General features: G+C 44.8%; 1 pseudogene across 1 annotated transcript in view; it reads left to right on the top strand.

Moving 5' to 3' along the window:
* Positions 1-12346, top strand: part of LOC308160348 (cadherin-4-like) — a 254557-nt pseudogene extending 242211 nt beyond the window's left edge. The window contains exons 11-15 of the transcript in view: positions 26-265; positions 6630-6866; positions 9333-9472; positions 9930-10094; positions 12140-12346. The product of the transcript in view is annotated as a cadherin-4-like (transcript). The remainder of the gene's footprint in view (positions 1-25; positions 266-6629; positions 6867-9332; positions 9473-9929; positions 10095-12139) is intronic.
* The last annotated feature ends 1527 nt before the right edge of the window (positions 12347-13873 follow it).

Below are 13873 nucleotides of genomic sequence, written 5' to 3'. Positions count from 1 at the left end.
ACCCCCCCCTCCCTCCACCTCTCAGGCCACCCTCAGGCCAGCGGTACAGGGACGCTGCAGATCACTCTGATCGACGTGAACGACAACGCCCCGGCCCTGGTGCCCCGCGAGTCCCAGATCTGCGAGCGGACCTCCAGGAACACCAACGGGGTCAACATCACCGCCGTGGACGCCGACATCGACCCCAACGTGGGCCCCTTCGTCTTCGAGCTGCCCTCCTTCCCCGCCAACGTCCGGCGCAACTGGACCGTGTCGCGCCTCAGCGGTGAGGAGCAGTTAAGGAGGGAAAAAAAACTGATCAGATCAGCGTTGTGACGTGCGCCATGAGAAGAAGCGCTCGGTGATATCCCCACACAGAATCTACTGTAGAACGCAGAACATTCTGGATCAGTTTCTTTTTTTTTTTGAAATTTTCTTTTTATTGTCAATGGTCATTGGTTACAACAATCGTCATTACATTCAACATATCACAATCAACTCAGTTCCTATGACCAAAGTCTTTTTTTCTTTTTTTATATTAAGTAAAGTAAGGACAAGACAAAACGAAAACAAAAACAAACAAAGAAAAAAGAAAAACAATAGCGAGTGAACTTTGGGAGCTTTCATCTTACATATGATAGATTAGAATAGAAAATGATTCAAGAAAATAAACACAATTACATCACCCTCTCATGTTCTTTTAACAATTCAACAGAAATCTGACCTTACAGGTTTAACATATCCAGTCCATTTCGTCCAGATCCGATAGAATTTTTCTACCTGAATTCTAAGGGAGTATGACATCTTTTCCATTACATATATATCATGAATTATATCTATCCATTCATCCACTGTGGGTACGTCTGGCTTTAACCATTTTCTTGTGATAGCCTTTTTACTTGCTACCAGAAGTATCAATATCAATTTTCTGTCGTTATTGTCCCAATTTTCGAATGAGATGTTTCCCAGGTATAAGGTGTCACATTTGAAGGGGATGTTAATTTCAAAAATAGCTTCCAGATTATTGTGTATCTCCCGCCAAAATGGGACTAGATTTGGGCATTCCCAGAATACATGGTAGTGATTGGCTTCATTCAGTCCACAGGATCTCCAACACGCTACACCCGTCCCCTGATGTCGTTTTTGTAGGGGGGTGATAAAAAACCTTGTAAGGTTTTTCCAACTAAATTCTCGCCACGTATTTGAGCATGTCGTTTCCCATTGTAGTTTACATAATCTGTCCCAATCCTCCCCAGAAATAGTAAAATTACCCTCTTTCTCCCATTTCTCTTTAATATATATTGTATTGACTGTTTTGAGATTGATCTGGCGGAAGCCATTGTATAGTCTAGATACCACCTTGTTGCATATCAATGATTTGCTTGCTGATGTAAATACTTCCATAATTCCTGTTACCCCCTCTTCTGATACTCCCCCTAAATTCTGATTGAAATGGTGTCGGACCTGGAGATACCTATAGAAATCATTTTGTTCCAAACCATGTTTTCTCTGTAGCGATTCAAAGCTATGGAATGCCCCCTTGTGGACAAAAGTTAAATAGTTCGAAAGGCCTTTTCCAACCCAGACTTTAAATCTAGCATCTGTTTTGTTTGGAGGGAAGTCTGTGTCATATGCACACCATCTTAGCATTTTAAGTGAGTCCTTTATACCACACAGTTTTACTGTCTCCTGCCAAATCTTCAAAGCCACGTTAATCCAGGGATTATTTTTATTTGTCATGTTGTTTATTAATTCACTATCTGCAACTATCGCTGCTATTTGAACCCCTTCTGTCATTGCACTCTCAATTTCCTTCCATCTTGCAGAGTATGATGGAGTACACCAACACACTACAGGCCTTAATTGAGCTGCGCAATAGTATTCTCGTAAACAAGGAAGGCCAAATCCCCCGTTTTCTTTTCTTAACTGTAGAGTTTTGTATCTGATTCTGGGTTTTTTCCCTTGCCATAAATATCTAGATATTAATTTGTCCCATTCTATAAATTGCTTAGCAGGTATCTCCACTGGAAGAGTCTGGAATAAATACAGTAACCTTGGTAGGATGTTCATCTTAACAGACTCCACCCTAGAGCTCAAACTCAAGAAGGGAATGAGACTCCACCGTAGTACATCTGATTTTAGTTTTACATTCAAAGGGCCATAATTAAGATCAGATAATTTTGAGACATCTTTTGGCAGGTTAACACCTAGGTATTTGATTGAATCTGCATCCCATTTCAGGTTATATTTCCCTCTAATATCGTTGGGTGGGTCATAGTTAAGTGTTAGTACCTGGGTCTTCTGAATATTTAGTTTGTAACCTGAAAGTGTCCCATATTCCTTTAATAAACCCATCAATTTTGGGATTGTCTGTGTGGGCTGTGTTAGATATACCAGGACGTCATCCGCAAAAAGACCAAGTTTATGCTCACCAGCTGCCATGTCTATTCCCTTAATTTCAACATTTTGCCTTATCCATTGGCTCAAAGGCTCAATAAAAAGGCTGAATAGGAGTGGGGAAGCGGGACATCCCTGCCTGGTTCCACGTTCCAGAGTGAAGGATCCCGATAGGGCACCATTAATTTTGATCCTTGCGGATGGGCTATCATATAATGCTTGGAAAGTTGCAATAATAGACTCATGAAAGCCGAATCTCGATAGTACCTTGTATAAAAAGGTCCAACTAACTGAATCGAAAGCTTTCTCAGCGTCCAAACTTACAAGAGCTGCCTCTATTCCGTGTTGTGTGATATGTCTGATAATGTGCAATGACCTTCTAATGTTGTCTTGTGTTTGCCGTTGTCTAATGAATCCTGTCTGATCTAAATGAATGAGTTTAGGTAGAATCCTATCTATTCTTCTGGATAGTATTGATGTAAACAGTCGATAATCGAGCTGGAGAACACTGATAGGGCGATAGCTATTACAATCTAGTTTGTCTTTCCCTTCCTTCGGTATGACTGAAATTATTGCTTCCCTCCACGAGGGTGGAATTTCCCTTTTCTGTAGTACCCAATTAAATGCCTTCAGTAATGTTGGAGCTAATTGTTCTCTAAATGATCTGTACCATTCAGCAGTGAAACCATCTGAACCCGGGGATTTGTTTGCCTTCAATCTCGAAATTGCTGATTGTAATTCCTCTATTGTTATTTCGGCTACCAAGTCTTTATTTTGTTCATTAGTGACAGAGGGTAAATCAAGAGAGGCTAGGAATGACTCAATCTGTAGGTTGTTGTCCACTTGTGGTTGGGAATATAGTGTTTTATAGAACTTTTCGAAACTCTGTTGAATTTTGTCTAGCTTACATTCTATCGCTCCGGATTCGGGGTTCCTTATTTTATAGATTGCATTATCTGCTTGTTGTTTTCTTAGTCTATATGATAAGAGTTTCAATGATTTCCCACCTACTTCATAGTATCTTTGTTTTGTAAATAATAGTTTTTTTTGTATGTCCTGATTGCCTATTTCATTTATCTCGTTCCTTATGTCTTTCATTTCTTGTTTTACCCTGTTATCCAAATTGTTACTGTGTTGTCTTTGTAGATGTTTTAATTTAATTTCCAGGTCATGCAGTCTTTGTCCTCTAAGTTTTTTTATAAGTGAAGTAGTGGCGATGATGTTACCCCTCATTACTGCTTTAAGTGCATCCCAGAGCATATTCGGAGCCACTTCCCCGTTATCGTTTATTTCAAGATATGTTCTAATTTCAGTCTTCATGGCCTCCCTTGTCTCTGGGTTATTCAGGATACTTGAATTCAGCCTCCATATTGTAGACCTTGGCTTTCTATTGAGACACACAGACATGTAAATAGGGCTATGATCAGAGAGGGCAATCGGTCCTATGTCACATTGACTTATTCTATGTAGGTCTCTATTGTAAATTTAAAAATAATCTATCCTTGAGTATACGGCATGGGGGGAGGAGTAGTGGGTGTAGTCCCGGCTGGATGGATACAATTCTCTCCAAACATCTATGATTCCCATTTCCTTCATTAATGCTTTTATCTTCCTACTTATAGGTTTTGACTCTGGATTACCGCTAGATGCATCCAATCTTGGGTTTAAACGAACATTAAAGTCCCCCCCACAGATTAAGATTCCCTGAGATTTTGTGGCCATTAAATCAAATATCTGTCTATAAAACGTCCAGTCACTACCAGGAGGAGCATATACATTCAGTAAACTCACTAGGGTTCCCTCTATTTTCCCTATTATCATTATAAACCTACCATCTTTATCTTTAAACTCTGATATGTGTTCATAGGTCACTGTATTTGATAACAGTATGGCTACACCCCTCCTATGACCTGGTTCGTATGAGGATGAATATACATATTTAAAACCCAGTTTATTCAATTTGGCATGCTCTGTATTGGTAAGGTGGGATTCCTGTAGGTATGCTATTTGTATTCTATCTTTCTTTAATTTTGTTAGGATCTTCCTTCTTTTTATCGGGTTAAGTAAACCATTAACGTTAAAAGAAACTATTCTTATATCTTGCATTTAGGTTATAACATGTGATATTTCCATCATGTACATGAAAAGCTTCCCAGTCGCTACAGTAAACAGTTGTAAATGAAATACACAAACATAGTACTGAAAAATGAACAATGAACAATGAAATACACAAAAATAGTACTGAACACTGAACTGGACTTCCGAAGGAAAAGGTGACATATCACCTTTGGTAATGAGGGGTGCTGGCCACTAAGTGGGGCCCCTCTGTTGCAAAAATAAAAAATTAAAAAGATGTGGCTCTTGGTCAATGACCGAATAGGCTGAAGGAAAAAAAAGAGTCTAGTGACTGTCTATGAACTGTCGGTGTCAGCCTATGTTAACATCTTGAAAAAATAATAATAAGAGTCTCTGGGCTGAAGTGAATCACTCACTCATTATCTGCTGTAGAATCCACATCGCCCCGACGAAACTGCTTCAATCTCTCCCGGACTTGCTGCTGATGTTGGTTCTGGGCTCCACCCCTCCGGGGCTCGGTTGTTTCCCACGGTAGAAGTCGAGTCAGCGTTTCCTCCGTTATGCCCTTGTCCTTGGTCCCGCGAACAGCTCCGTCCAAGATGAATCCCCGTCTCCGCAGGTCCTCTGCTGCTTGTGTCGCGCTGTTATACATGACGGTGCCTGTATCAAAAAAGACACGCATTCTAGCCAGCGGGGTCTGGAAGCGTATTCCCCTCTCCTTAAGCGCCTTCTTGATGGGTATATATTCCATCCTTTTGTTCTGCACGTCCGTCGCATAATCATGGTCGAAAAAAACACGTTTGTTTTGGTAAGTGGGTTGCTTTTTCCAGGCGGTATAGAGGACCTTTTCTTTCACTGTAAACTGGAGGAACTTGATGACCATGGATCGCGGTGGAGCTCCTCCGGGTGGTCTGGGCGCCAAGGCACGGTGGGCACGCTCTATCCCCAGGTCACAGTCAAGATCACCTCCCAATTCTGACTTTATCAGTTTTTCAACAAACGCTGCTACGGAGGTACCCTCCGAGTCCTCTGGGATGCCGTAGATCCTGATGTTGTTGCGTCTAGACCTCCCTTCCAAGTCAGACACTTTATCTTGCAACGCCCGCTGATTACCAAGTAACTGGGTGAGGGCATCCTTGACACCAATGTCCCACCGCTCCATTTCAGCCACACCGTCCTCCATCTGCCCCACGCGCTCCTCCGCCCCCTCCACTCGGCCTATCACGTCTTGGATTTGCTGGTTCACTCCTGTCGTGAGTTCATCCATTTGTTTCTTAATGTCCTCTCGGAAATCCATGAGGAATTCGGAAAAGTCCTTTTTCAATTCAGCTTGCCAAGTTGTCATACCCGCATTCACGACTTCGCTCACCACTTTACGAATCGAGTCCAGCGTTTCGTTCTCTCTCAAGCCTCCATCTTGTTCCGTCGGGGTAACGTTAGCTCTGTTGCTAGCTGCTCCGTCTTTCTCAGTTATTCTCTCAGATGGCTTTCGAACCCCAGTACCCTTTCTCTTATATTTGTCCCCCTCCATCATTACGTTGATATATATCAATTCGAGTGCATAAAATATCTTGAATTAGGGGTAATTTAAGGCTGACACCGGAGCTCTGTTATCAGGCTGCCATCTCTGTTCGCGCGCCACCGGAAGTCTCTGGATCAGTTTCAACGTAGTCAAACTGTTACCAGAACTAGAAACTATTGTAGGGTTATGTTTGCATTTTGCATTTCCTTGGTCTTATGCTCGTTGATGATAACTTGTATCTGCTCTCTCTCTCTCTCTCTTTTTTTTGCTTCCTCTCTCTCTCCTGTCCCCCCTTCCCTCCCTCTCTCTCTCTCTCTCTCTTTTTCTCTCCTCTCTCTCCTTCCCTCTCTCTCTCTCTCTTTTCTTTCTCTCTCTCTCCTCTCCCCCCTTCCGTCCCTCTCTCTCTCTCTCTTTCTCTCCTTCCCTCTCTCTCTCTCTTTTTTTTCTCTCTCTCTCCTCTCCCCCCTTCCCTCCCTCTCTCTCTCTCTCTCCTCTCCCCCCTTCCCTCCCTCTCTCTCTCTCTCTCCTCTCCCCCCTTCCCTCCCTCTCTCTCTCTCCTCTCCCCCCTTCCCTCCCTCTCTCTCTCTCTCTCTCTCTCTCTCTCCTCTCCCCCCTTCCCTCCCTCTCTCTCTCTCTCTCTCTTTCCCTTCCCCAGGGGATTATGCCCGTCTGACTTTGCGCTACCAGGTGTATCTAGAGCCGGGGGTGTACGAGGTGCCGGTGGTGGTGTCCGACTCAGGGAACCCCCCCCTCTCTAACAGGTCCATCATCAAGGTGAAGGTGTGTCCGTGCGACGCCAACGGAGACTGCACCACCTTAGGAGCCGTGGCCGCCGCTGGCCTGGGGACCGGGGCCATCATAGCCATCCTCATCTGTATTATCATACTGCTCTGTGAGTATCAGTGACACATCATAGACACACTGTTAAGTGGATTAATAATAACCAAAGGAGGCTGAAGCTTTATCGATCATTTCAGAGTGTTTTTTTTTTTTTAAATCTTGCAAGAGGGGTCTCTAGCACAGTCAACATAGGGTTTCAAAGTACAAAGCCCACCTCTCTCTGTGGTCGGTTCGTCGTCTAGTTACAACATTCAGTTCTTTGCACGACATCACGTGGGTACAGATAAGACAGAGCGTCGTTATTTCACTTTAGCCTTGGAGAGAAGGGAGTGAAAGTGGCTCTTTATCTGCCACCTGCAGTTTTAATCACATAGCATTCTTGTTATTCATACAGTCTTCAGTGAACATCATATCATGATTGTTGTATTAAAGACATTTTTCTCACACACACACACACACACACACACACACACACACAGGCACATGCACACACACACCTGGGGAGGCTGGTGGAGGTAGAAGTTAGAGGACGGGCTCATTGTAATGTTGATACCTTAACTCATTCCGTCCCCTCCATTACAATGGGCCTGGGGTCTGATTTTACATTTACATGACATTTGATGTACAAGTTACTTACAATCAATACATTTGACTAAGTAAGTGAATCATCAATTAACCAGGCGTAGCAGGAAAAGTAATCTAGGTCAGGCCAGAGGCCATTGGCAGTCGTCGTGCTAGGAGAAGAAGGTTTTTTTTTAATAGTGCTTGATAGACAGTACAAGTACAAGGGGGTAGTAGACATCTCAGGGGAAACAGTAGGGGGGGAAACAGGTGTCTCCATTGATACTCACGCGCACGCACATACACACACACAGCCTATCGTTGAAGCAGTCCAGGTGTCGCCTCCCAGTCAGGCGCTGTTCTACTGTTTCTTCCCTCCCGAACTGATCTGACCCTACATTCTGATTCGCTCTGAGCTAACAATTAATTATTAACACCCAATCATGTTCCCCCTGCTCCCAAAGAGAGTGGGAACAGAGATATCTTGCTTGTACTGTACTTCTTCTCCCCCCTCGAAGCTATCTCTCCTACTTTCCAAGGTGCCATAGATCAGATCTCTATGGAATAGAACATGGAATATTCAACCGGCACACCAGATGCTGAAAAGGCTTACGGTTCCCATCTCTCTCACACATCGCTGCAGTTTGGGACATTATTCATCAAATATTTATAGCAGGCTTTAGACAATAACATATGGTATAGGTTGTATTATAAATGAATGGCCTCAGAATGGCCCCTCAGATATGTGTGACCCACGGGTCGTTATGGTGTTCTGTTCTGTTCTGTGGGTTACCATAGAAGACTGTGTCTGTCTGGCTGAGAATGTGTGGTGGTTGGCGGTTCATTGCATTACTTTATTTAACACTACAACAGCCGTGCCTATTTTACCTACTAGTAGAGCCGCCTTGGGGGTCAAATAGACCCCCTTTTTAGAATGTAAATCTGCTATTTTCACACAGAGATCACTAGAGGGCGCTTCTTTTTTTAGCCTGCCTCCTACACAGAAAACATACTATCTTATCCTGAAGTGATTTTGAAAATGTAAGGATACTGGGTGGTAGAACGCACATATCTAGGAAAAGTCATGAAAGGAGGGTCCTGAAATGTTATAGAGTGCAAAGATAGAATTGTTTTTTTACTCACAGGGGTCACCGAAGGTAGCTATGTACCGTATGGGGTATACAGACGTATTCATTAGAGACTAATATCAAAAATGAGGTTTATACAGATATGTGCAAAAAAATATGGTATGTACAAAGATAAGTATGTCAACATGTCGTGCGAAGGGTGTGAGTGTCCACAGTGACCAGGGGGGTGTGCAAAGGTAGCAGTAGTGCTAGTAGCAGTATGTAGAAAATAATAAAAGGAAAAACATTGAATGAGGTGTGTCCAAACTTTTGACTGGTACTGTATATATATATATATTATTTGTGTATGTCTCATGACAGTCAAACGTCCTCAAGAAAGTGTCTTAACAGAGGAGACTGTTTTTATACAGAGGTCACAGTCACCCCCTCAGGTAGGGCTCAAGCCAACCACAGGCATGTCCTGTCCGCATCTGTGATGAGGAAGGGCTAGCTGTGATGAAGAGGTTAGGGGGGGGGATTGACCCCCACTTTCTCTTAGAGACACAAAGGTGGAAAAGGAAACACAAAAGGCCAGGAACTGGTCTAGTATGGCTTTAGAGTACTGGGCCTGTGGCCCAGAACTGCTCTAGAATACAGTCTCATGCTGGTGACTGACCTTTGAATCTCTGTTCTATTAGTCATAAACACCGCCATAGTCACCACGCCAAACACACCAGCCAGCTCACAGGTAGAGAGGGAGAGACCAAGTAAACAACTCGCGACCCGGATGTTATAGGTGTGCTGTGGAATTAGGTAACCAGTGGGTATTGTAGTTTTAACCATGGGTTACAATGGGGTGTATGTTAAAGCTGTGTGGTTGTGTGTTGCAGGTATGGTGCTGCTGTTCGTGGTGTGGATGAAGCGCAGAGAGAAGGAGAGGCAGACCAAGCAGCTGCTGATCGACCCGGAGGACGACGTCAGGGACAACATCCTCAAATACGACGAGGAGGGAGGAGGAGAGGAGGACCAGGTGAGAGCACACGCACACACAAACACACACACACACACACACACACGCACACACACACACACATGCGCACACACACACACACATGCACGCACACGCACAGGTTTGCATAAACTTATGAACACCTGTGATCTTCACTGCCCCCTCTCCCTCTCCCTCTCCCTCTCTCTCTCCCTCTGTCCCTCTCTCTCTCCCTCTGTCCCTCCCCCTCTCCCTCCCCCTCTCCCTCTCCCTCTCCCTCTCCCTCTCCCTCTCCCTCTCCCTCTGCCTCTCTCTCTCCCTCTCTCTCTCCCTCTGTCCCTCCCCCTCTCCCTCTCCCTCCCCCTCCCCCTCTCCCTCTCCCTCTCCCTCTCCCTCTCCCTCTCCCTCTCCCTCCCCCTCTCCCTCTCCCTCTCCCTCTCCCTCCCTCTCTCCCTCTCCCTCCCTCTCTCCCTCTCCCTCCCCCTCTCCTCCCATGCAGGACTATGACCTGAGCCAGCTGCAGCAGCCTGACTCCCTGGAACACATCATCACCAAGCCCCCGGGCGTACGGCGGGTGGACGAGCGCCCCATCATCCCTGAGTCCCAGTACCCCATCCGACCAGTGATCCCCCACCCTGGAGACATAGGGGACTTCATCAACGAGGTAGGGGGGGGGACACCAGGGGAAACAGCACACACCCGTAATACACCACTGGTCCTCTGTGGCTCAGTTGGTAGAGCATGGAGCTAACAACGCTTGCACGGTTGTGGGTTCGTTTCCTGCCGGGACCATATATACTGAAAATGTATGCACTCATTTTAAGTTGTTGTGGATAAAAGCGTCAGCTAAATGGCATATATAGTATATTAATAACAGTCATTCATGAGCTTACCTTACATTTATGAAATGTTTTACATTTAGCAGATGCCTTTATCCAAAACGACTTACAACAAATACATTTGTCTAAGTAAGTGCGTTATCGATCCATCATCATCGCAAGAAAAAAAATAAAAATAAAAAATAATCTATGCTAGGGCCTGGGGCCATTGGCAGTCGTAATGCTAGAAGAAGGAAGAATAACTTCCTTTTTTTTTCTCCTTCCTTTTTGAATGTATTTACAGTAGAGAAGCTGTACAGGGGGGTAGTGGGGATGAAGTGGTCTTTAGGAGTCAGTCAAAATGTAGCAGCAGCTGGAGGGGCTGCCTCTATTTTCACTCACCGAACACTTTATCAGGAGCACTGATCTCACTTTGCTCTCAAAACAGCATCAGTTCTTCGTGGCATTGATTCCACAAGATGTTGGAAACATTCCTTTAAGATTCTGGTCCACGATGACATGATTGCATCACGAATTTCCTTCAGATTTCTGAGGTGTGCACTTTCAAGCTTTGAATCTCCTGTTCTACCATCATCTCGAAGGTGTTCTATTGGATTCAGATCCAGTGATTGGGAAGGCCACTAAAGAACACTAAACTCATTGTCATGTTCATGAAACCAGTTTGAGACGACTTTCGCTTTGTGACATGGTGCATTATCCTGCTGGAAGTAGCCATTAGAAGATGGGTACATTGTGGGATGCACATGGTCAGCAACAGTACTCAAATAGGCTATGGCAAGCCTATGATTGATTGGTATTAGCGGGCCCAAAATGTGTCAAGAAAACATTCCCCACACCATTACACCACCTGAATGAATGAGACGGTGTGCAGGTGTTCCTAATAAAGTGTTCAGTGAGTGTAAGTGGTGCATGAATTTTTGAATAACAGTCACAAGCTTCAATGAGTTGAGTTTCTGGCAGTGAGGATGTTGGTGTTTTTTTACCTGACAGCTGTTATCATGGATGCATTCACACGCACACAACTAACCCCGCTCTTTAAACACTCACGGAAGAAGGGTTTGATTGACAGGCTCATGACAGCACGTTCACACTTGAGAGGTGTTGGCAGCTGTTCAGCTTTGATCTACGTATCTTGGCTTCACACACACACACACACACACACACACACACACACACACACACACACACACACACAAACACAAACACACACCTGATCTCGCTCCAGCAATCTGGCAAAACACGAACATCCAAACCCACGGTGACTCTGTTGCCCACTGTATCCTCTTAGGAGTTGAAGAACCCTGTCAATGACTTCACTCAGTTACTCAGAACCCGAGAGAACACAGCAGAGTTTTCGGGAAAACATTCCACTAGAAGAGCGATCTATTTGGGGACCATTCAACTATAAAATCTCACATATCTGATCAGAACCATGCATTCTATGCGCCACCGACCAACCAAACATGGCTGAGATCCACGTCTGCTGACAAATGTTGCTCCAACAAACATTCTGACAAACAAGCATACAGTACTATCCTTCCCTGCCCGGTTAGCTTAGTGTAAACCAACGGATGCTGAAACTCTCCCTGTACTGCAGATGATGTCCTCTGTGTTGCCTGACTGTATGATACTGTTAGCCTAACCTATTGGCCTGTGGGTTAAGGACCCTAACCCTAACCCTAACCTAACCTAACCCTATTGGCCTGTGGTTAGGAACCCTGACCCTAAACCTATTGGCCTGTGGTTAGGAACCCTAGCCCTAACCTAACCCTGTTGACATGTGCATTTGGAACCCTAGCCCTAACCTAACCCTGTTGACCTGTGGGCGTTAACTCTTCTCCCCTCCTCTCTCTGTGGCGTGTCCCTCCAGGGTCTGAGGGCGGCGGACAACGACCCCACGGCCCCGCCCTACGACTCCCTCCTGGTGTTCGACTACGAGGGCAGCGGCTCCACGGCCGGCTCCGTCAGCTCCCTCAACTCGTCTAGCACGGGGGACCAGGACTACGACTACCTCAACGACTGGGGCCCCCGCTTCAAGAAGCTTGCCGACATGTACGGAGGAGGGGACGAGGATTAAACACCCCCCTACCGACCGCCCACACACCCCCCCCGCCCCCCTCTCACACCCACCTCTCTCTCTCTTTCTCTTTCTCAGCAGCCATGCTCTCTCTCCTCTGTCTCTCCACCCTCTCTCTCTCTCTCTCTCTCTAAACACACACTAGGACACAAACCAACCAACTGACCCTCCTCCGACCAATCTATCAATCAATCAATCAACCAACCAGCCAACCAACCACAGTTGACTGTGCTGTGAGGCAGCGTTGGGGTCCCACATTGTACCCTCCTCTCCTGCTCCAAGACTGTCTGAGACTGAGACTGAAGATCTGACTGTAGGCTCTTCTTTTTTTGTTGTTGTTCTTTGTTCGTTTGTTTTTAATAATTGGTAGATTTTGGGGTCGGTTACTTTTGTCTTATTTTGGTTGTTGTTGTTTTTTTTTTTTTTACGTGCTTGTTGTCCTCACTGTCCTTCGATACAATCTATTTCCTCATATTGGGAGGCAGATTGCAGTCCATCCTCAGTCCCCAGCCCCCTTTGCAGATAGTTCAAGCTTTTGCACGAGGGTAAGAAAAGAAATGAATACAGAAATAAAACTCCTTCCTCTGAAAGGAAGGCAGTGGGTTAATTCTCTCTTGAACTTGAATTCCTTAGAATAGAAGCACTGTTTGTTTAAGAAGTGCCTTCAGTGGTGCATATTTAGCAGACTCCCGCTAACTCAGGATTGGTTGCCATTTTCTTAATCGCTTGGCCCCATCCCCTTATCGAACCTCTCCCTCGATTTTCTTGACCCTTCAAACGCAGGAGCTGCCAGTTATGGTTGTGTGGAAGGGATTCACCTATAGGGGATGAGGTATCTATCATTGGCATAATGGTAGGAGAGGAAGTGCTCTGTACAATGTCTCCTTAAGTGAAGGACAAGTTGTTGTTTTTTTTCTCCAATCTGGCACGTGAACTCCTGATGCCCAGCCATCCTCTAATGTGAGTAAAGGAGGGAAACAGTTCCATGATTGAACTGTGTCAGAAGGGAAAATTGTATATATGTTTTTTGAAACGGTATTTTCTTTTGAAATGTGGCTCTGGTAGTGGTTGAGTTTAGACGGTCAACTTTTTTTTTTTTTTTTTTTTCACGTTACTTTGCACTTATAAGTCTGGTTGAAGTAAGGACTGAGATGACACATCACTTTATGACTGTAATGTGAGGGAAATTAATCCACAAGAGGGTCTCTTTGCTACCTAGATCTTGTCTTTAGATCACTGACGTAGTGGGGGAGAAGCATGACTTCCAGCCACCTACGGAACACCCAAAGGTAATCAACATGGCATCCCGTGGTTTGGTAAATGTGTTGAAGAAAACTATTGCCTATAAACTGTACAAAGATGGGGAAAGTATGTAAAATAGATATTGTTGTGAAGTACTAGGAAAACTTCAAGAGGTTAGTGTGCCATTTCCTTCTAGCAGTAGGCAGGCTGGTAGAGATTACAAATTGTGAGACCCAAAGTTTCAAGCTTTGACTTTTCTTTTTCTCAGTTTTTTTTTCTTTTGTT

This window comes from Nansenia antarctica (genome assembly GCF_963989245.1).
Source record: "Nansenia antarctica genome assembly, chromosome: 6".
NCBI lineage: Eukaryota > Metazoa > Chordata > Actinopteri > Argentiniformes > Microstomatidae > Nansenia > Nansenia antarctica.
This window is presented reverse-complemented; position numbering and strand designations above follow the sequence as displayed.